Source organism: Eucyclogobius newberryi, unplaced genomic scaffold (genome assembly GCF_026437365.1).
Source record: "Eucyclogobius newberryi isolate DKJ021-1_F unplaced genomic scaffold, fEucNew1.0.hap1 SCAF_103, whole genome shotgun sequence".
Classification (NCBI taxonomy): Eukaryota; Metazoa; Chordata; class Actinopteri; order Gobiiformes; family Gobiidae; genus Eucyclogobius; species Eucyclogobius newberryi.
The window spans coordinates 176,505-195,381 of NW_027315728.1; the positions used below are offsets into that span (position 1 = coordinate 176,505).

An 18,877-nucleotide genomic window follows, 5' to 3' on the forward strand; every position below is an offset into this window, starting at 1 on the left:
AGAGCTGGTTGTAAGGCGGATCACGGAGGCTCTGAATGGAGCCCCGCGCTCCGCGCTCCTCCGGGCTCTAAGCGCCGCTCAGACCCGGCATGAGAGGGTCTATTTTCGGCTTGATTTTACCAGACTCCCGGGCACTTCCAGAAGCTTCCTGTTTGCTCTGATTGCTCGGGGCAGAGCACGGTGTCACGCTGACCACGGGCTGTACGCGGAGGTGACCCGCTCCGTGATCTTAGCGCCGCCCAGACCCAGGGCCATCCACCCCGCACACGGCCAGACTTTGCCCGGCCAGGGAGCACCTTCTGCGGGTCGGAGGCTCCGGGTCGGAGCCCCTGGAGCCTGGAGCCCTCACCGGGCCCCGAACTCGGCTGCCGGAGGCAGTGCAGTGCCTCATGGATAAAAGGCACCCAGCCGTCCAACTCGCGTGAGGCGGAGCAGGGATCATCCATGAATCAACCATGAAAATGGTACAAATCATGGTTCTATGTATACCAGACAAAGAGCTTGGTCTATTGGCACTCAAGACCCGCCATCGTAGGGCCCCGTTCTGGTTTTATCCAGCTTCGAAGGCTCCTGCGCACTGCGGGTTTGTTTACATTTTGCGGCTGTGGTTTGCTCCGGCTAACCTCACGCCGGACACGTTGGAAGCGAGGCCGAGACAGAGGTCCCACCAGGCGCGGGGCTTCAGTCTGACTGGCTTCCCCCGCGCCTGGCCCCTTGTCTCCGGAGATGGGACCGTCACTCACCCCCGCACTGAAGGACGCGCGGCTTGAAGGATGATGGCTGCGCTTAGCCCCTGTGCCAGGGGCTCTGAGCCAGTCCCCTTCAGCCTCAACGCGTCCGGTGGGAACACAGTCCGGGTCCATTGTCACTCACCCCTGCGCAGAAGGACGCGCGGCTTGGAGGATGATGGCTGCGCTTAGCCCCTGGCACAGGGGTTCTGCACCAGTCCCCTTCAGCCTCAACGCATCCGGTGGAACAACAGTCCAGGCCCTCTGTCACTCACCCCCGCACTGAAGGACGCGCGGCTTGAAGGATGATGGCTGTGCTTAGCCCCTGTGCCAGGGGCTCTGAGCCAGTCCCCTTCAGCCTCAACGCGTCCGGTGGGAACACAGTCCGGGTCCACTGTCACTCACCCCTGCGCAGAAGGACGCGCGGCTTGGAGGATGATGGCTGCGCTTAGCCCCTGGCACAGGGGCTCTGCACCAGTCCCCTTCAGCCTCAACGCGTCCGGTGGAACAACAGTCCAGGCCCACTGTCACTCACCCCCGCACTGAAGGACGCGCGGCTTGGAGGATGATGGCTGCGCTTAGCCCCTGTTACAGGGGCTCTGCGCCAGTCTCCTTCAGCCTCAACGCGTCCGACGGAACCACAGTCCGAGCCCATTGTCACTCACCCCCGCGCAGCAGGAGGCGCGGCTTGAAGGATGATGGCTGCGCTTAGCCCCTGGGCCCAAGGGCTCTGCGCCAGTCCCCTTCAGCCTCAACGTGTCCGATGGCTCTGCGCGGGGCGGGGGGCAGGGCCGGCGCATATTTTTGGTCCGACTCCGGTCCTTTCCTCGTCTCTGAGTTTGTCAAATGCAGCGCCTGTCCAGGGCTCACTTTGCTATCAACTGGCTGGTCACCGCCATCGTAGGGCCCCGTTCTGGTTTCATCCAGCTTCGAAGGCTCCTGCGCACTGCGGGGTTGTTGGCATTTGTGGTCCTGATTTGCGCTGGCTCACCCTTACGCTGGACACAGCGCCAGATGATATATTTGGTCCGACTCCGGTCCCTTCCTCGTCTCTGAGTTTGTCAAATGCAGCGCCTGTCCAGGGCTCACTTTGCTATCAACTGGCTGGTCACCGCCATCGTAGGGCCCCGTTCTGGTTTCATCCAGCTTCGAAGGCTCCTGCGCACTGCGGGGTTGTTGGCATTTGTGGTCCTGATTTGCGCTGGCTCACCCTTACGCTGGACACAGCGCCAGATGATATATTTGGTCCGACTCCGGTCCCTTCCTCGTCTCTGAGTTTGTCAAATGCAGCGCCTGTCCAGGGCTCACTTTGCTATCAACTGGCTGGTAACCGCCATCGTAGGGCCCCGTTCTGGTTTCATCCAGCTTCGAAGGCTCCTGCGCACTGCGGGTTGTTGGCATTTGTGGTCCTGATTTGCGCTGGCTCACCCTTACGCTGGACACAGCGCCAGATGATATATTTGGTCCGACTCCGGTCCCTTCCTCGTCTCTGAGTTTGTCAAATGCAGCGCCTGTCCAGGGCTCACTTTGCTATCAACTGGCTGGTCACCGCCATCGTAGGGCCCCGTTCTGGTTTCATCCAGCTTCGAAGGCTCCTGCGCACTGCGGGGTTGTTGGCATTTGTGGTCCTGATTTGCGCTGGCTCACCCTTACGCTGGACACAGCGCCAGATGATATATTTGGTCCGACTCCGGTCCCTTCCTCGTCTCTGAGTTTGTCAAATGCAGCGCCTGTCCAGGGCTCACTTTGCTATCAACTGGCTGGTCACCGCCATCGTAGGGCCCCGTTCTGGTTTCATCCAGCTTCGAAGGCTCCTGCGCACTGCGGGGTTGTTGGCATTTGTGGTCCTGATTTGCGCTGGCTCACCCTCACGCTGGACACAGCGCCAGATGATATATTTGGTCCGACTCCGGTCCCTTCCTCGTCTCTGAGTTTGTCAAATGCAGCTCCTGTCCAGGGCTCACTTTGCTATCAACTGGCTGGTCACCGCCATCGTAGGGCCCCGTTCTGGTTTCATCCAGCTTCGAAGGCTCCTGCGCACTGCGGGGTTGTTGGCATTTGTGGTCCTGATTTGCGCTGGCTCACCCTCACGCTGGACACAGCGCCAGATGATATATTTGGTCCGACTCCGGTCCCTTCCTCGTCTCTGAGTTTGTCAAATGCAGCTCCTGTCCAGGGCTCACTTTGCTATCAACTGGCTGGTCACCGCCATCGTAGGGCCCCGTTCTGGTTTCATCCAGCTTCGAAGGCTCCTGCGCACTGCGGGGTTGTTGGCATTTGTGGTCCAGAGCCCCGGCTCTAAATTAAACCTGTTACCCTAGTAGGCCGGCCTCCGGGTCCCCCTCTCTTCTTCGGTTATGGAGTACATTGGGCGCGGGGGCAGCCAGTGGAGGGCAAGGGCCCTGCCTCCAAGTGTGGTGTAGGGGACAGGGGAGCCAGGGCCTTGGGGTCCTGGTGCTTTTTATCTTTTAAAGTGGCTCAGAGTACCAAGGGCACGGACTTCCAGGGGGCTGCACCAAGGGTGTGTAGCTCGTGTTGGGGTGCTTAAGTGTGGGTACCCGGGGACGAAAGGTGGGCCGGGGCCGGCGCGAGCCTCTGTGGTGAGTGCTGGGCCGTTCCCTTGGTACTCCAGTCGGAGTACCAAGGGCACGGACTTCCATGGTATAGTACCAAGGGCACGGACCTCCAGGGGGCTGAAACAAGGGTGTGTAGCCCGTGTGGGGGTGCTTAAGTGTGGGTCCCCGGGTTCGAAGGGAGGGCCTGGTCCCCGGTGGTCATCCCCGGAGTCCCAGAGCCTGCAACCCGGGGAAGAGTGGCCCGTCCCCATACTGAGTTTGGGGGAATGCGGGGTGGCTCTGGAGGTGCTCCGGGGGTTCCAGGGGGGTGCTCGGCGGAGGCCATGCCCAGCCAGAGTGGCCCTTCCCCGAGCATAGTCTGGGGAGAGTGGGGGGTGGCTCTGGAGGTGCTCCAGGGGTTCCAGGGGGTGCTCAGTGGGGGCCATGCACAGCCAGAGTGGCCCTTCCCCGGGGTGAGTCTGGAGGAGTGGGGGGTGGCTCTGGAGGGGCTCCAGGGGTTCCAGGGGGTGCTCGGCGGAGGCCATGCCCAGCCAGAGTGGCCCTTCCCCGGGCAGAGTCTGGAGGAGTGGGGGGTGGCTCTGGAGGTGCTCCGGGGGCTCCAGGGGTTCCAGGGGGTGCTCAGCGGAGGCCATGCCCAGCCAGAGTGGCCCTTCCCCGGGCAGAGTCTGGAGGAGTGGGGGGTGGCTCTGGAGGTGCTCCGGGGGCTCCAGGGGGTGCTCAGTGGAGGCCATGCCCAGCCAGAGTGGCCCTTCCCCGGGCAGAATCTGGGGAGAGTGGGGGGTGGCTCTGGAGGTGCTCCGGGGGCTCCAGGGGTTCCAGGGGGTGCTCAGTGGGGGCCATGCCCAGCCAGAGTGGCCCTTCCCCGGGGTGAGTCTGGAGGAGTGGGGGGTGGCTCTGGAGGTGCTCCGGGGGCTCCAGGGGGTGCTCAGTGGAGGCCATGCCCAGCCAGAGTGGCCCTTCCCCGGGCAGAGTCTGGAGGAGTGGGGGGTGGCTCTGGAGGTGCTCCGGGGGCTCCAGGGGTTCCAGGGGGTGCTCAGTGGGGGCCATGCCCAGCCAGAGTGGCCCTTCCCCGGGCAAAGTCTGGAGGAGTGGGGGGTGGCTCTGGAGGGGTTCCAGGGGGTGCTCGGCGGAGGCCATGCCCAGCCAGAGTGGCCCTTCCCCGGGCATAGTCTGGGGAGAGTGGGGGGTGGCTCTGGAGGTGCTCCGGGGGCTCCAGGGGGTGCTCAGTGGAGGCCATGCCCAGCCAGAGTGTCCCTTCCCCGGGCAGAGTCTGGAGGAGTGGGGGGTGGCTCTGGAGGTGCTCCGGGGGCTCCAGGGGTTCCAGGGGGTGCTCAGCGGAGGCCATGCCCAGCCAGAGTGTCCCTTCCCCGGGCAGAGTCTGGAGGAGTGGGGGGTGGCTCTGGAGGTGCTCCGGGGGCTCCAGGGGTTCCAGGGGGTGCTCAGCGGAGGCCATGCCCAGCCAGAGTGGCCCTTCCCCGGGCAGAGTCTGGAGGAGTGGGGGGTGGCTCTGGAGGTGCTCCGGGGGCTCAAGGGGGTGCTCAGTGGAGGCCATGCCCAGCCAGAGTGGCCCTTCCCCGGGGTGAGTCTGGAGGAGTGGGGGGTGGCTCTGGAGGTGCTCCGGGGGCTCCAGGGGGTGCTCAATGGAGGCCATGCCCAGCCAGAGTGGCCCTTCCCCGGGCAGAGTCTGGAGGAGTGGGGGGTGGCTCTGGAGGTGCTCCGGGGGCTCCAGGGGTTCCAGGGGGTGCTCAGCGGAGGCCATGCCCAGCCAGAGTGTCCCTTCCCCGGGCAGAGTCTGGAGGAGTGGGGGGTGGCTCTGGAGGTGCTCCGGGGGCTCCAGGGGTTCCAGGGGGTGCTCAGCGGAGGCCATGCCCAGCCAGAGTGGCCCTTCCCCGGGCAGAGTCTGGAGGAGTGGGGGGTGGCTCTGAAGGTGCTCCGGGGGCTCAAGGGGGTGCTAAGTGGAGGTCATGCCCAGCCAGAGTGGCCCTTCCCCGGGCAGAATCTGGGGAGAGTGGGGGGTGGCTCTGGAGGTGCTCCGGGGGCTCCAGGGGGTGCTCAGTGGAGGCCATGCCCAGCCAGAGTGGCCCTTCCCCGGGGTGAGTCTGGAGGAGTGGGGGGTGGCTCTGGAGGTGCTCCGGGGGCTCCAGGGGGTGCTCAGTGGAGGCCATGCCCAGCCAGAGTGGCCCTTCCCCGTGCAGAGTCTGGAGGAGTGGGGGGTGGCTCTGGAGGTGCTCCGGGGGCTCCAGGGGTTCCAGGGGGTGCTCAGTGGGGGCCATGCCCAGCCAGAGTGGCCCTTCCCCGGGGTGAGTCTGGAGGAGTGGGGGGTGGCTCTGGAGGTGCCCCGGGGGCTCCAGGGGGTGCTCAGTGGAGGCCATGCCCAGCCAGAGTGTCCCTTCCCCGGGCAGAGTCTGGAGGAGTGGGGGGTGGCTCTGGAGGTGCTCCGGGGGCTCCAGGGGTTCCAGGGGGTGCTCAGTGGGGGCCATGCCCAGCCAGAGTGGCCCTTCCCCGGGCAAAGTCTGGAGGAGTGGGGGGTGGCTCTGGAGGGGTTCCAGGGGGTGCTCGGCGGAGGCCATGCCCAGCCAGAGTGGCCCTTCCCCGGGCATAGTCTGGGGAGAGTGGGGGGTGGCTCTGGAGGTGCTCCGGGGGCTCCAGGGGGTGCTCAGTGGAGGCCATGCCCAGCCAGAGTGTCCCTTCCCCGGGGAGAGTCTGGAAGAGTGGGGGGTGGCTCTGGAGGTGCTCCGGGGGCTCCAGGGGTTCCATGGGGTGCTCAGCGGAGGCCATGCCCAGCCAGAGTGTCCCTTCCCCGGGCAGAGTCTGGAGGAGTGGGGGGTGGCTCTGGAGGTGCTCCGGGGGCTCCAGGGGTTCCAGGGGGTGCTCAGCGGAGGCCATGCCCAGCCAGAGTGGCCCTTCCCCGGGCAGAGTCTGGAGGAGTGGGGGGTGGCTCTGGAGGTGCTCCGGGGGCTCCAGGGGGTGCTCAGTGGAGGCCATGCCCAGCCAGAGTGGCCCTTCCCCGGGCAGAGTCTGGAGGAGTGGGGGGTGGCTCTGGAGGTGCTCCGGGGGCTCCAGGGGGTGCTCAGTGGAGGCCATGCCCAGCCAGAGTGGCCCTTCCCCGGGCAGAATCTGGGGAGACTGGGGGGTGGCTCTGGAGGTGCTCCGGGGGCTCCAGGGGTTCCAGGGGGTGCTCAGTGGGGGCCATGCCCAGCCAGAGTGGCCCTTCCCCGGGTTGAGTCTGGAGGAGTGGGGGGTGGCTCTGGAGGTGCTCCGGGGGCTCCAGGGGGTGCTCAGTGGAGGCCATGCCCAGCCAGAGTGGCCCTTCCCCGGGCAGAGTCTGGAGGAGTGGGGGGTGGCTCTGGAGGTGCTCCGGGGGCTCCAGGGGTTCCAGGGGGTGCTCAGTGGGGGCCATGCCCAGCCAGAGTGGCCCTTCCCCGGGCAAAGTCTGGAGGAGTGGGGGGTGGCTCTGGAGGGGTTCCAGGGGGTGCTCGGCGGAGGCCATGCCCAGCCAGAGTGGCCCTTCCCCGGGCATAGTCTGGGGAGAGTGGGGGGTGGCTCTGGAGGTGCTCCGGGGGCTCCAGGGGGTGCTCAGTGGAGGCCATGCCCAGCCAGAGTGTCCCTTCCCCGGGCAGAGTCTGGAGAAGTGGGGGGTGGCTCTGGAGGTGCTCCGGGGGCTCAAGGGGGTGCTCAGTGGAGGCCATGCCCAGCCAGAGTGGCCCTTCCCCGGGCAGAGTCTGGAGGAGTGGGGGGTGGCTCTGGAGGTGCTCCGGGGGCTCCAGGGGTTCCAGGGGGTGCTCAGCGGAGGCCATGCCCAGCCAGAGTGGCCCTTCCCCGGGCAGAGTCTGGAGGAGTGGGGGGTGGCTCTGGAGGTGCTCCGGGGGCTCCAGGGGTTCCAGGGGGTGCTCAGTGGGGGCCATGCCCAGCCAGAGTGGCCCTTCCCCGGGGTGAGTCTGGAGGAGTGGGGGGTGGCTCTGGAGGTGCTCCGGGGGCTCCAGGGGGTGCTCAGTGGAGGCCATGCCCAGCCAGAGTGGCCCTTCCCCGGGCAGAGTCTGGAGGAGTGGGGGGTGGCTCTGGAGGTGCTCCGGGGGCTCCAGGGGTTCCAGGGGGTGCTCAGTGGGGGCCATGCCCAGCCAGAGTGGCCCTTCCCCGGGCAAAGTCTGGAGGAGTGGGGGGTGGCTCTGGAGGGGTTCCAGGGGGTGCTCGGCGGAGGCCATGCCCAGCCAGAGTGGCCCTTCCCCGGGCATAGTCTGGGGAGAGTGGGGGGTGGCTCTGGAGGTGCTCCGGGGGCTCCAGGGGGTGCTCAGTGGAGGCCATGCCCAGCCAGAGTGGCCCTTCCCCGGGGTGAGTCTGGAGGAGTGGGGGGTGGCTCTGGAGGAGCTCCAGGGGTTCCAGGGGGTGCTCGGCGGAGGCCATGCCCAGCCAGAGTGGCCCTTCCCCGGGCATAGTCTGGGGAGAGTGGGGGGCTGCTCTGGAGGTGCTCTGGGGGCTCCAGGGGGTGCTCAGTGGAGGCCATGCCCAGCCTGAGTGGCCCTTCCCCGGGCAGAGTCTGGAGGAGTGGGGGGTGGCTCTGGAGGTGCTCCGGGGGCTCCAGGGGTTCCAGGGGGTGCTCAGTGGGGGCCATGCCCAGCCAGAGTGGCCCTTCCCCGGGCAAAGTCTGGCCGTGTGCGGGGTGGATGATCCCTGCTCCGCCTCACGCGAGTTCGAGACCGGCTGGGTGCCCTTTTATCCATGAGGCACTGCACTGCCTCCGGCAGCCGAGTTCGGGGCCCGGTGAGGGCTCCAGGCTCCAGGGGCTCCGACCCGGAGCCTCCAACCCGCAGAAGGTGCTCCCTGGCCGGGCAAAGTCTGGCCGTGTGCGGGGTGGATGATCCCTGCTCCGCCTCACGCGAGTTCGAGACCGGCTGGGTGCCCTTTTATCCATGAGGCACTTCACTGCCTCCGGCAGCCGAGTTCGGGGCCCGGTGAGGGCTCCAGGCTCCAGGGGCTCCGACCCGGAGCCTCCGACCCGCAGAAGGTGCTCCCTGGCCGGGCAAAGTCTGGCCGTGTGCGGGGTGGATGATCCCTGCTCCGCCTCACGAGAGTTTGAGACCGGCTGGGTGCCCTTTTATCCATGAGGCACTGCACTGCCTCCGGCAGCCGAGTTCGGGGCCCGGTGAGGGCTCCAGGCTCCAGGGGCTCCGACCCGGAGCCTCCGACCCGCAGAAGGTGCTCCCTGGCCGGGCAAAGTCTGGCCGTGTGCGGGGTGGATGATCCCTGCTCCGCCTCACGCGAGTTCGAGACCGGCTGGGTGCCCTTTTATCCATGAGGCACTGCACTGCCTCCGGCAGCCGAGTTCGGGGCCCGGTGAGGGCTCCAGGCTCCAGGGGCTCCGACCCGGAGCCTCCGACCCGCAGAAGGTGCTTCCTGGCCGGGCAAAGTCTGGCCGTGTGCGGGGTGGATGATCCCTGCTCCACCTCACGCGAGTTCGAGACCGGCTGGGTGCCCTTTTATCCATGAGGCACTGCACTGCCTCCGGCAGCTGAGTTCGGGGCCCGGTGAGGGCTCCAGGCTCCAGGGGCTCCGACCCGGAGCCTCCGACCCGCAGAAGGTGCTCCCTGGCTGGGCAAAGTCTGGCCGTGTGCGGGGTGGATGATCCCTGCTCTGCCTCACGCGAGTTCGAGACCGGCTGGGTGCCCTTTTATCCATGAGGCACTGCACTGCGTCCGGCAGCCGAGTTCGGGGCCCGGTGAGGGCCTTTTATCCAAGAATCAACTGGAGTGTGGAGCTTCTACGGGCCTCCAGGGGCACTGCCGACCCAGAGCTGTGCCCCGGCTTCAGTTCTCTGTATCTCAGGAAGTTTTTTATTTATACATTTATTTCATCCATAATCTCTGGCGCCTAAAGGGTTAAGCAGGTAGCATCCTTTGCTGGTCAGGGGGAAGAGAAAGGTATGTTTCCAGCAGGGTTCTAAGAAATATGAAGCAATGCCAATGGATTTCTTGCCCATCAGCTTGACCACCTGGCCACCACAATACTGCATCTTTGGAAAATTACAGTGAAAGCATGAGACCAATAAAAAAAATCAAGATATGCTTGTCCAGTCAAGAATTGCTGGAAAACATGACTGATCCCAAATGAAGCAAAGTATGCGCTCTACCGCTGACCCACTTTGTCTAAGAGAAATGCTCCAAAAAGAAACACCAACCAACCTGCTAGTCTATAGATGCATAGAAAAGCTAAAGGTTGATTACAAATTTTCACATGCTGCGCCCAAATCGATACCATGTTGCTATGCCTCTCTTCACCTCCGTCCAGCTTGAATGTACTCGTAACCACAGCGAGTCTTGTACATAATGCAGCTACAAGTGTTCCAGCAGGACAGACTAGATATTCCCATACCGGAAGTTGAACCCGGGCCACCTGGATGAGAGCCAGGAATCCTAACCGCTAGACCATATGGGAAGGATTTAAGAAGGTAAGAGTTGATTTAATGGTAAATAAGATAAGATAAGATAAGATAAGATAAGATAAGATAAGATAAGATAAGATAAGATAAGATAAGATCAGATCAGATAAGATCAGATCAGATCAGATCAGATCAGATCAGATCAGATCAGATCAGATCAGATCAGATAAGATAAGATATTCCTTTATTGTCCCACATGGGCACGATGGGTTCATACACAGGCCCCAGATGTACAAGGTTGTGGTCCGAGCTGCCCAGGGGAGGGAGGGGGAAAGAGGAATAAGCCTCCTTGGTGTTGGCAAAAAACAAGTCCAATGTTCTATTGTTTCTGGTGGGGCAGGTAACATACTGGGTGTATGTTGGTAGAACAGAAGAGGGAGAAGCGTGGTTAAAGTCACCAGAGACGAGGGAGAGAGCCTGTGGGTGCTGTGTTTGCGGCCTACAAGTGCAGGAGAGCAGTGCTTCACAAGCATATTCAGTATTGGCAGACGGGGCCACATAGACTGCGATCGAAATCACATGTGAGAACTCCCGGGGCAGATAATATATCTTTTCTTCCCGCATTCTCTCGTTCTGTCCGCCCGCAGCAGATGAAAATTGTCCAAACCTACAATAGAGTCTGGCATTTCTGCTGTTAACCAGGTCTCTGTGAAAATCAAGACACTGCTGTCCCTATAAATCCTCTGGGACCGCATGAGGCTCGCTATTTCCGTCATTTTATTTTGAAGGGACCTCACGTTACCCATGACTACGGCGGGAACCGACTTCCTGTTTGTCCCTCTCTTCTCTCGGAGTTTACGTCCAGCCCGTCTGCTTCGTTGCGTTTTCCTTAGGATGTCCGCCGGGATAACGTGACGATCTCCAGGTAAGACGACTGTTCTCCGCAGTTTCATTAGTTCGTCCTTTGTGTAAGCGCGGTACGGCGCCGGCCGGGGGGCGGGGCCGGAGCCGGGGGACTCAGAGCCAAGACACATCGCCACGACACGACGAAAACACTCAATCCAGCCGAATAAAGTCAAAAACAGTTGAATTAAAAACGATTCCAGCGCGTGTCCCTATCCTACAGTAAAATAGAAAAAAAATTACTAACTATATTTACAAAATATAGGAGATAAAGCACAATAAGTGTGAGAAAAAAGAGAGAGCGTTTACACCGGGCTGCTAGCTGTACCAGCGCCTTATGACGTATAAAGAAGGCCTCATTGATGCTTGAGAGTTAAGGAACAGTTCTGTATGTAATAGATATAAGCCCATTCCACGTGCAACAAGTCTAGTGATTAGTATTTTCCTTGTGGCTCAGCCTATTAGACCATGGACCTGAAATCCACAATCCCGGATTTTGGAGGCTAGTATCCTGTGCATATTGCTTATGGGGTTATGTACCCATAATAGACTCAAATTGCTTCAAAATGTCTATTCATGGGTCTTTTTTGACCTACATCTTCTTTCACTACTCAGCTATCCTTTTCCCCAAAAAAGAAATAACAATATAGGATGGAAAAAAGAAATGTGCTGCTAGATTCAAAGCAAATGTGGAACTGGGAGCTTGCGCTGAAGATCGGCTTCCATCATCCAACACATTACTGACTAGCTTGGTTCATTTGGATTGACAATCGCAATAATGCAAGTAAAAAAAATCTAGCAGAGGATGGTTTCGATCCATCGACCTCTGGGTTATGGGCCCAGCACGCTACCGCTGCGCCACTCTGCTGAATGGCTATGATCATGGGACTCAAACCCACAATCCCGGTTCAAGAGGCCAGTGCGTAATGCCCATGGGGCTGTATACGTCTAATAGACTCAAATTGCTTCAAAATATGAAATCTAATTTTAAAGGAATGTGGAACTGGGATCTTGCTACGAAAGACTGTGCTCTAACACTGAGCTACATAACCATCTCTTGCCTGTCATGATTATTTTCCAAGCAAGACCTGGAGTCAACACTTTTCACTTTGTGCCATCAACAGAATATTGAATGGAGATGCAGGGGATTGAAACAAGGATTTCATACATGCCCTCGTTCTGAAAGAATGGCTCCGAAATTAAACATCACCAAACATGCTGGTTTATAGAATAGAACGCAATCTCAAAATCTGTGCTGCTAAACACACGTTGCTGACAGGAATCGAACCTGCGCGGGGAAACCCCAATGGATTTCAAGTCCATCGCCTTAACCTCTCGGCCACAACAACAATACACCTCTTAACTGTGTTTAAGAAAGTGGAAATTATCCACATTATTTTCTGAAACTAGCGCAATTACATTACCAGATTTAACTCTCCATGAATTCATGGAGACAGCATGTTTTACTAAGCATTCTAAGCTCAGGTTTGGCGAGACATACCTATACTGGAAGTTGGGAATGTCGCCCAGGCTGCCTGAATGGGCCACTTTGTCTCACCTTCCTGCAGGTAGTGTGGATGGATGAAATAATATTGTTTGAATTTTATAAGTGCTGCAAGGTTCAAAGGTAATGCGGGACTGGGAGCTTGCACTGAATCACCACATGTGCTGATTTGAAATATTTCAGTGAAGGTCTCTAAAATTCACTGCAGTGTGATCTGGCAATTAGCAAAGACTACAGTGTCACCTGGAGATGCTGGGAATTGAACCCAGGACCTCATACATGCTAAGCATGCGCTCTACCACTGAGCTACATCCCCTTCCGTAACAATGCCTTAAATGATAGAATGGACAAAAACAGAACAGATAGAATAGAAACAACAGAAACAGTGACCAGATAGACAATTCAATTCTTGATTTTTTTTTAAATTCCAATTTGACTGGTTGTGACACAAAGGTTTGTCCCATTGTTACTTTACTTACATGTGCGTCACTTTTTGTGTGTTACAGTAACTTTTTTGGCCTGATCACCCAGTCCACAAGTGTTCCTGTACCTATATATTTACAAATCAAGCACTGTTAAGCAGGTGGCATCCTTTGCTGGTCAGGGGGAAGAGAAAGGTATGTTTCCAGCAGGGTTCTAAGAAATATGAAGCAATGCCAATGGATTTCTTGCCCATCAGCTTGACCACCTGGCCACCACAATACTGCATCTTTGGAAAATTACAGTGAAAGCGTGAGACCAATAAAAAAAAATCAAGATATGCTTGTCCAGTCAAGAATTGCTGGAAAACATGACTGATCCCAAATGAAGCAAAGTATGCGCTCTACCGCTGACCCACTTTGTCTAAGAGAAATGCTCCAAAAAGAAACACCAACCAACCTGCTAGTCTATAGATGCATAGAAAAGCTAAAGGTTGATTACGAATTTTCGCATGCTGCGCCCAAATCGATACCATGTTTCTCTGCCTCTCTTCACCTCCGTCCAGCTTGAATGTACTCGTAACCACAGCGAGTCTTGTACATAATGCAGCTACAAGTGTTCCAGCAGGAAAGACTAGATATTCCCATACCGGGAGTTGAACCCGGGCCACCTGGATGAGAGCCAGGAATCCTAACCGCTAGACCATATGGGAAGGATTTAAGAAGGTAAGAGTTGATTTAATGGTAAATAAGATAAGATAAGATAAGATAAGATAAGATAAGATAAGATAAGATAAGATAAGATAAGATCAGATCAGATCAGATCAGATCAGATCAGATAAGATAAGATATTCCTTTATTGTCCCACATGGGCACGATGGGTTCATACACAGGCCCCAGATGTACAAGGTTGTGGTCCGAGCTGCCCAGGGGAGGGAGGGGGAAAGAGGAATAAGCCTCCTTGGTGTTGGCAAAAAACAAGTCCAATGTTCTATTGTTTCTGGTGGGGCAGGTAACATACTGGGTGTATGTTGGTAGAACAGAAGAGGGAGAAGCGTGGTTAAAGTCACCAGAGACGAGGGAGAGAGCCTGTGGGTGCTGTGTTTGCGGCCTACAAGTGCAGGAGAGCAGTGCTTCACAAGCATATTCAGTATTGGCAGACGGGGCCACATAGACTGCGATCGAAATCACATGTGAGAACTCCCGGGGCAGATAATATATCTTTTCTTCCCGCATTCTCTCGTTCTGTCCGCCCGCAGCAGATGAAAATTGTCCAAACCTACAATAGAGTCTGGCATTTCTGCTGTTAACCAGGTCTCTGTGAAAATCAAGACACTGCTGTCCCTATAAATCCTCTGGGACCGCATGAGGCTCGCTATTTCCGTCATTTTATTTTGAAGGGACCTCACGTTACCCATGACTACGGCGGGAACCGACTTCCTGTTTGTCCCTCTCTTCTCTCGGAGTTTACGTCCAGCCCGTCTGCTTCGTTGCGTTTTCCTTAGGATGTCCGCCGGGATAACGTGACGATCTCCGGGTAAGACGACTGTTCTCCGCAGTTTCATTAGTTCGTCCTTTGTGTAAGCGCGGTACGGCGCCGGCCGGGGGGCGGGGCCGGAGCCGGGGGACTCAGAGCCAAGACACATCGCCACGACACGACGAAAACACTCAATCCAGCCGAATAAAGTCAAAAACAGTTGAATTAAAAACGATTCCAGCGCGTGTCCCTATCCTACAGTAAAATAGAAAAAAAATTACTAACTACATTTACAAAATATAGGAGATAAAGCACAATAAGTGTGAGAAAAAAGAGAGAGCGTTTACACCGGGCTGCTAGCTGTACCAGCGCCTTATGACGTATAAAGAAGGCCTCATTGATGCTTGAGAGTTAAGGAACAGTTCTGTATGTAATAGATATAAGCCCATTCCACGTGCAACAAGTCTAGTGATTAGTATTTTCCTTGTGGCTCAGCCTATTAGACCATGGACCTGAAATCCACAATCCCGGATTTTGGAGGCTAGTATCCTGTGCATATTGCTTATGGGGTTATGTACCCATAATAGACTCAAATTGCTTCAAAATGTCTAATCATGGGTCTTTTTTTACCTACATCTTCTTTCACTACTCAGCTATCCTTTTCCCCAAAAAAGAAATAACAATGTAGGATGGAAAAAAGAAATGTGCTGCTAGATTCAAAGCAAATGTGGAACTGGGAGCTTGCGCTGAAGATCGGCTTCCATCATCCAACACATTACTGACTAGCTTGGTTCATTTGGATTGACAATCGCAATAATGCAAGTAAAAAAAATCTAGCAGAGGATGGTTTCGATCCATCGTCCTCTGGGTTATGGGCCCAGCACTCTTCCGCTGCGCCACTCTGCTGAATGGCTATGATCATGGGACTCAAACCCACAATCCCTGGTTCAAGAGGCCAGTGCGTAATGCCCATGGGGCTGTATACGTCTAATAGACTCAAATTGCTTCAAAATATGAAATCTAATTTTAAAGGAATGTGGAACTGGGATCTTGCTACGAAAGACTGTGCTCTAACACTGAGCTACATAACCATCTCTTGCCTGTCATGATTATTTTCCAAGCAAGACCTGGAGTCAACACTTTTCACTTTGTGCCATCAACAGAATATTGAATGGAGATGCAGGGGATTGAAACAAGGATTTCATACATGCCCTCGTTCTGAAAGAATGGCTCCGAAATTAAACATCACCAAACATGCTGGTTTATAGAATAGAACGAAATCTCAAAATCTGTGCTGCTAAACACACGTTGCTGACAGGAATCGAACCTGCGCGGGGAAACCCCAATGGATTTCAAGTCCATCGCCTTAACCTCTCGGCCACAACAACAAGACACCTTTAAACTGTGTTTAAGAAAGTGGAAATTACCCACATTATTTTCTGAAACTAGCGCAATTACATTACCAGATTTAACTCTCCATGAATTCATGGAGACAGCATGTTTTACTAAGCATTCTAAGCTCAGGTTTGGCGAGACATACCTATACTGGAAGTTGGGAATGTCGCCCAGGCTGCCTGAATGGGCCACTTTGTCTCACCTTCCTGCAGGTAGTGTGGATGGATGAAATAATATTGTTTGAATTTTATAAGTGCTGCAAGGTTCAAAGGTAATGCGGGACTGGGAGCTTGCACTGAATCACCACATGTGCTGATTTGAAATATTTCAGTGAAGGTCTCTAAAATTCAATGCAGTGTAATCTGGCAATTAGCAAAGACTACAGTGTCGCCTGGAGATGCTGGGAATTGAACCCAGGACCTCATACATGCTAAGCATGCGCTCTACCACTGAGCTACATCCCCTTCCGTAACAATGCCTTAAATGATAGAATGGACAAAAACAGAACAGATAGAATAGAAACAACAGAAACAGTGACCAGATAGACAATTCAATTCTTGATTTTTTTTAAAATTCCAATTTGACTGGTTGTGACACAAAGGTTTGTCCCATTGTTACTTTACTTACATGTGCGTCACTTTTTGTGTGTTACAGTAACTTTTTTGGCCTGATCACCCAGTCCACAAGTGTTCCTGTACCTATATATTTACAAATCAAGCACTGTTAAGCAGGTGGCATCCTTTGCTGGTCAGGGGGAAGAGAAAGGTATGTTTCCAGCAGGGTTCTAAGAAATATGAAGCAATGCCAATGGATTTCTTGCCCGTCAGCTTGACCACCTGGCCACCACAATACTGCATCTTTGGAAAATTACAGTGAAAGCGTGAGACCAATAAAAAAAAATCAAGATATGCTTGTCCAGTCAAGAATTGCTGGAAAACATGACTGATCCCAAATGAAGCAAAGTATGCGCTCTACCGCTGACCCACTTTGTCTAAGAGAAATGCTCCAAAAAGAAACACCAACCAACCTGCTAGTCTATAGATGCATAGAAAAGCTAAAGGTTGATTACGAATTTTCGCATGCTGCGCCCAAATCGATACCATGTTTCTATGCCTCTCTTCACCTCCGTCCAGCTTGAATGTACTCGTAACCACAGCGAGTCTTGTACATAATGCAGCTACAAGTGTTCCAGCAGGACAGACTAGATATTCCCATACCGGGAGTTGAACCCGGGCCACCTGGATGAGAGCCAGGAATCCTAACCGCTAGACCATATGGGAAGGATTTAAGAAGGTAAGAGTTGATTTAATGGTAAATAAGATAAGATAAGATAAGATCAGATCAGATCAGATCAGATAAGATATTCCTTTATTGTCCCACATGGGCACGATGGGTTCATACACAGGCCCCAGATGTACAAGGTTGTGGTCCGAGCTGCCCAGGGGGGGGAGGGGGAAAGAGGAATAAGCCTCCTTGGTGTTGGCAAAAAACAAGTCCAATGTTCTATTGTTTCTGGTGGGGCAGGTAACATACTGGGTGTATGATGGTAGAACAGAAGAGGGAGAAGCGTGGTTAAAGTCACCAGAGACGAGGGAGAGAGCCTGTGGGTGCTGTGTTTGCAGCCTACAAGTGCAGGAGAGCAGTGCTTCACAAGCATATTCAGCATTGGCAGACGGGGCCACATAGACTGCGATCAAAATCACATGTGAGAACTCCCGGGGCAGATAACATATCTTTTCTTCCCGCATTCTCTCGTTCTGTCCGCCCGCAGCAGATGAAAATTGTCCAAACCTACAATAGAGTCTGGCATTTCTGCTGTTAACCAGGTCTCTGTGAAAATCAAGACACTGCTGTCCCTATAAATCCTCTGGGACCGCATGAGGCTCGCTATTTCCGTCATTTTATTTTGAAGGGACCTCACGTTACCCATGACTACGGCGGGAACCGACTTCCTGTTTGTCCCTCTCTTCTCTCGGAGTTTACGTCCAGCCCGTCTGCTTCGTTGCGTTTTCCTTAGGATGTCCGCCGGGATAACGTGACGATCTCCAGGTAAGACGACTGTTCTCCGCAGTTTCATTAGTTCCTCCTTTGTGTAAACGCGGTACGGCGCCGGCCGGGGGGCGGGGCCGGAGCCGGGGGACTCAGAGCCAAGACACATCGCCACGACACGACGAAAACACTCAATCCAGCCGAATAAAGTCAAAAACAGTTGAATTAAAAACGATTCCAGCGCGTGTCCCTATCCTACAGTAAAATAGAAAAAATATACTAACTATATTTACAAAATATAGGAGATAAAGCACAATAAGTGTGAGAAAAAAGAGAGAGCGTTTACACCGGGCTGCTAGCTGTACCAGCGCCTTATGACGTATAAAGAAGGCCTCATTGATGCTTGAGAGTTAAGGAACAGTTCTGTATGTCATAGATATAAGCCCATTCCACGTGCAACAAGTCTAGTGATTAGTATTTTCCTTGTGGCTCAGCCTATTAGACCATGGACCTGAAATCCACAATCCCGGATTTTGGAGGCTAGTATCCTGTGCATATTGCTTATGGGGTTATGTACCCATAATAGACTCAAATTGCTTCAAAATGTCTAATCATGGGTCTTTTTTTACCTACATCTTCTTTCACTACTCAGCTATCCTTTTCCCCAAAAAAGAAATAACAATGTAGGATGGAAAAAAGAAATGTGCTGCTAGATTCAAAGCAAATGTGGAACTGGGAGCTTGCGCTGAAGATCGGCTTCCATCATCCAACACATTACTGACTAGCTTGGTTCATTTGGATTGACAATCGCAATAATGCAAGTAAAAAAAATCTAGCAGAGGATGGTTTCGATCCATCGTCCTCTGGGTTAAGGGCCCAGCACGCTTCCGCTGCGCCACTCTGCTGAATGGCTATGATCATGGGACTCAAACCCACAATCCCTGGTTCAAGAGGCCAGTGCGTAATGCCCATGGGGCTGTATACGTCTAATAGACTCAAATTGCTTCAAAATATGAAATCTAATTTTAAAGGAATGTGGAACTGGGATCTTGCTACGAAAGACTGTGCTCTAACACTGAGCTACATAACCATCTCTTGCCTGTCATGATTATTTTCCAAGCAAGACCTGGAGTCAACACTTTTCACTTTGTGCCATCAACAGAATATTGAATGGAGATGCAGGGGATTGAAACAAGGATTTCATACATGCCCTCGTTCTGAAAGAATGGCTCCGAAATTAAACATCACCAAACATGCTGGTTTATAGAATAGAACGAAATCTCAAAATCTGTGCTGCTAAACACACGTTGCTGACAGGAATCGAACCTGCGCGGGGAAACCCCAATGGATTTCAAGTCCATCGCCTTAACCTCTCGGCCACAACAACAAGACACCTTTAAACTGTGTTTAAGAAAGTTGAAATTACCCACATTATTTTCTGAAACTAGCGCAATTACATTACCAGATTTAACTCTCCATGAATTCATGGAGACAGCATGTTTTACTAAGCATT

At 55.0% G+C, this 18,877-nt stretch overlaps 10 non-coding genes across 10 annotated transcripts; all 10 read right to left on the bottom strand.

The window, feature by feature from the left end:
- Positions 1–9,661: 9,661 nt before the first annotated feature.
- Positions 9,662–9,733, bottom strand: trnae-cuc (transfer RNA glutamic acid (anticodon CUC)). Its single transcript has one exon. It is a non-coding gene; the product is annotated as a tRNA-Glu (tRNA).
- A 1,643-nt stretch (positions 9,734–11,376) lies between these two features.
- trnam-cau (transfer RNA methionine (anticodon CAU)) lies at positions 11,377–11,448 on the bottom strand. The gene has a single exon. It is a non-coding gene; the product is annotated as a tRNA-Met (tRNA).
- A 399-nt stretch (positions 11,449–11,847) lies between these two features.
- trnas-uga (transfer RNA serine (anticodon UGA)) lies at positions 11,848–11,929 on the bottom strand. The gene has a single exon. It is a non-coding gene; the product is annotated as a tRNA-Ser (tRNA).
- Positions 11,930–12,328: 399 nt separating this feature from the next.
- trnaa-agc (transfer RNA alanine (anticodon AGC)) lies at positions 12,329–12,400 on the bottom strand. Its single transcript has one exon. It is a non-coding gene; the product is annotated as a tRNA-Ala (tRNA).
- Positions 12,401–13,144: 744 nt separating this feature from the next.
- On the bottom strand, positions 13,145–13,216 carry trnae-cuc (transfer RNA glutamic acid (anticodon CUC)). Its single transcript has one exon. It is a non-coding gene; the product is annotated as a tRNA-Glu (tRNA).
- Positions 13,217–15,286: 2,070 nt separating this feature from the next.
- Positions 15,287–15,368, bottom strand: trnas-uga (transfer RNA serine (anticodon UGA)). Its single transcript has one exon. It is a non-coding gene; the product is annotated as a tRNA-Ser (tRNA).
- Positions 15,369–15,767: 399 nt separating this feature from the next.
- Positions 15,768–15,839, bottom strand: trnaa-agc (transfer RNA alanine (anticodon AGC)). Its single transcript has one exon. It is a non-coding gene; the product is annotated as a tRNA-Ala (tRNA).
- Positions 15,840–16,583: 744 nt separating this feature from the next.
- trnae-cuc (transfer RNA glutamic acid (anticodon CUC)) lies at positions 16,584–16,655 on the bottom strand. The gene has a single exon. It is a non-coding gene; the product is annotated as a tRNA-Glu (tRNA).
- A 1,542-nt stretch (positions 16,656–18,197) lies between these two features.
- On the bottom strand, positions 18,198–18,269 carry trnak-cuu (transfer RNA lysine (anticodon CUU)). The gene has a single exon. It is a non-coding gene; the product is annotated as a tRNA-Lys (tRNA).
- A 400-nt stretch (positions 18,270–18,669) lies between these two features.
- Positions 18,670–18,751, bottom strand: trnas-uga (transfer RNA serine (anticodon UGA)). Its single transcript has one exon. It is a non-coding gene; the product is annotated as a tRNA-Ser (tRNA).
- Between the last annotated feature and the right edge of the window lie 126 nt (positions 18,752–18,877).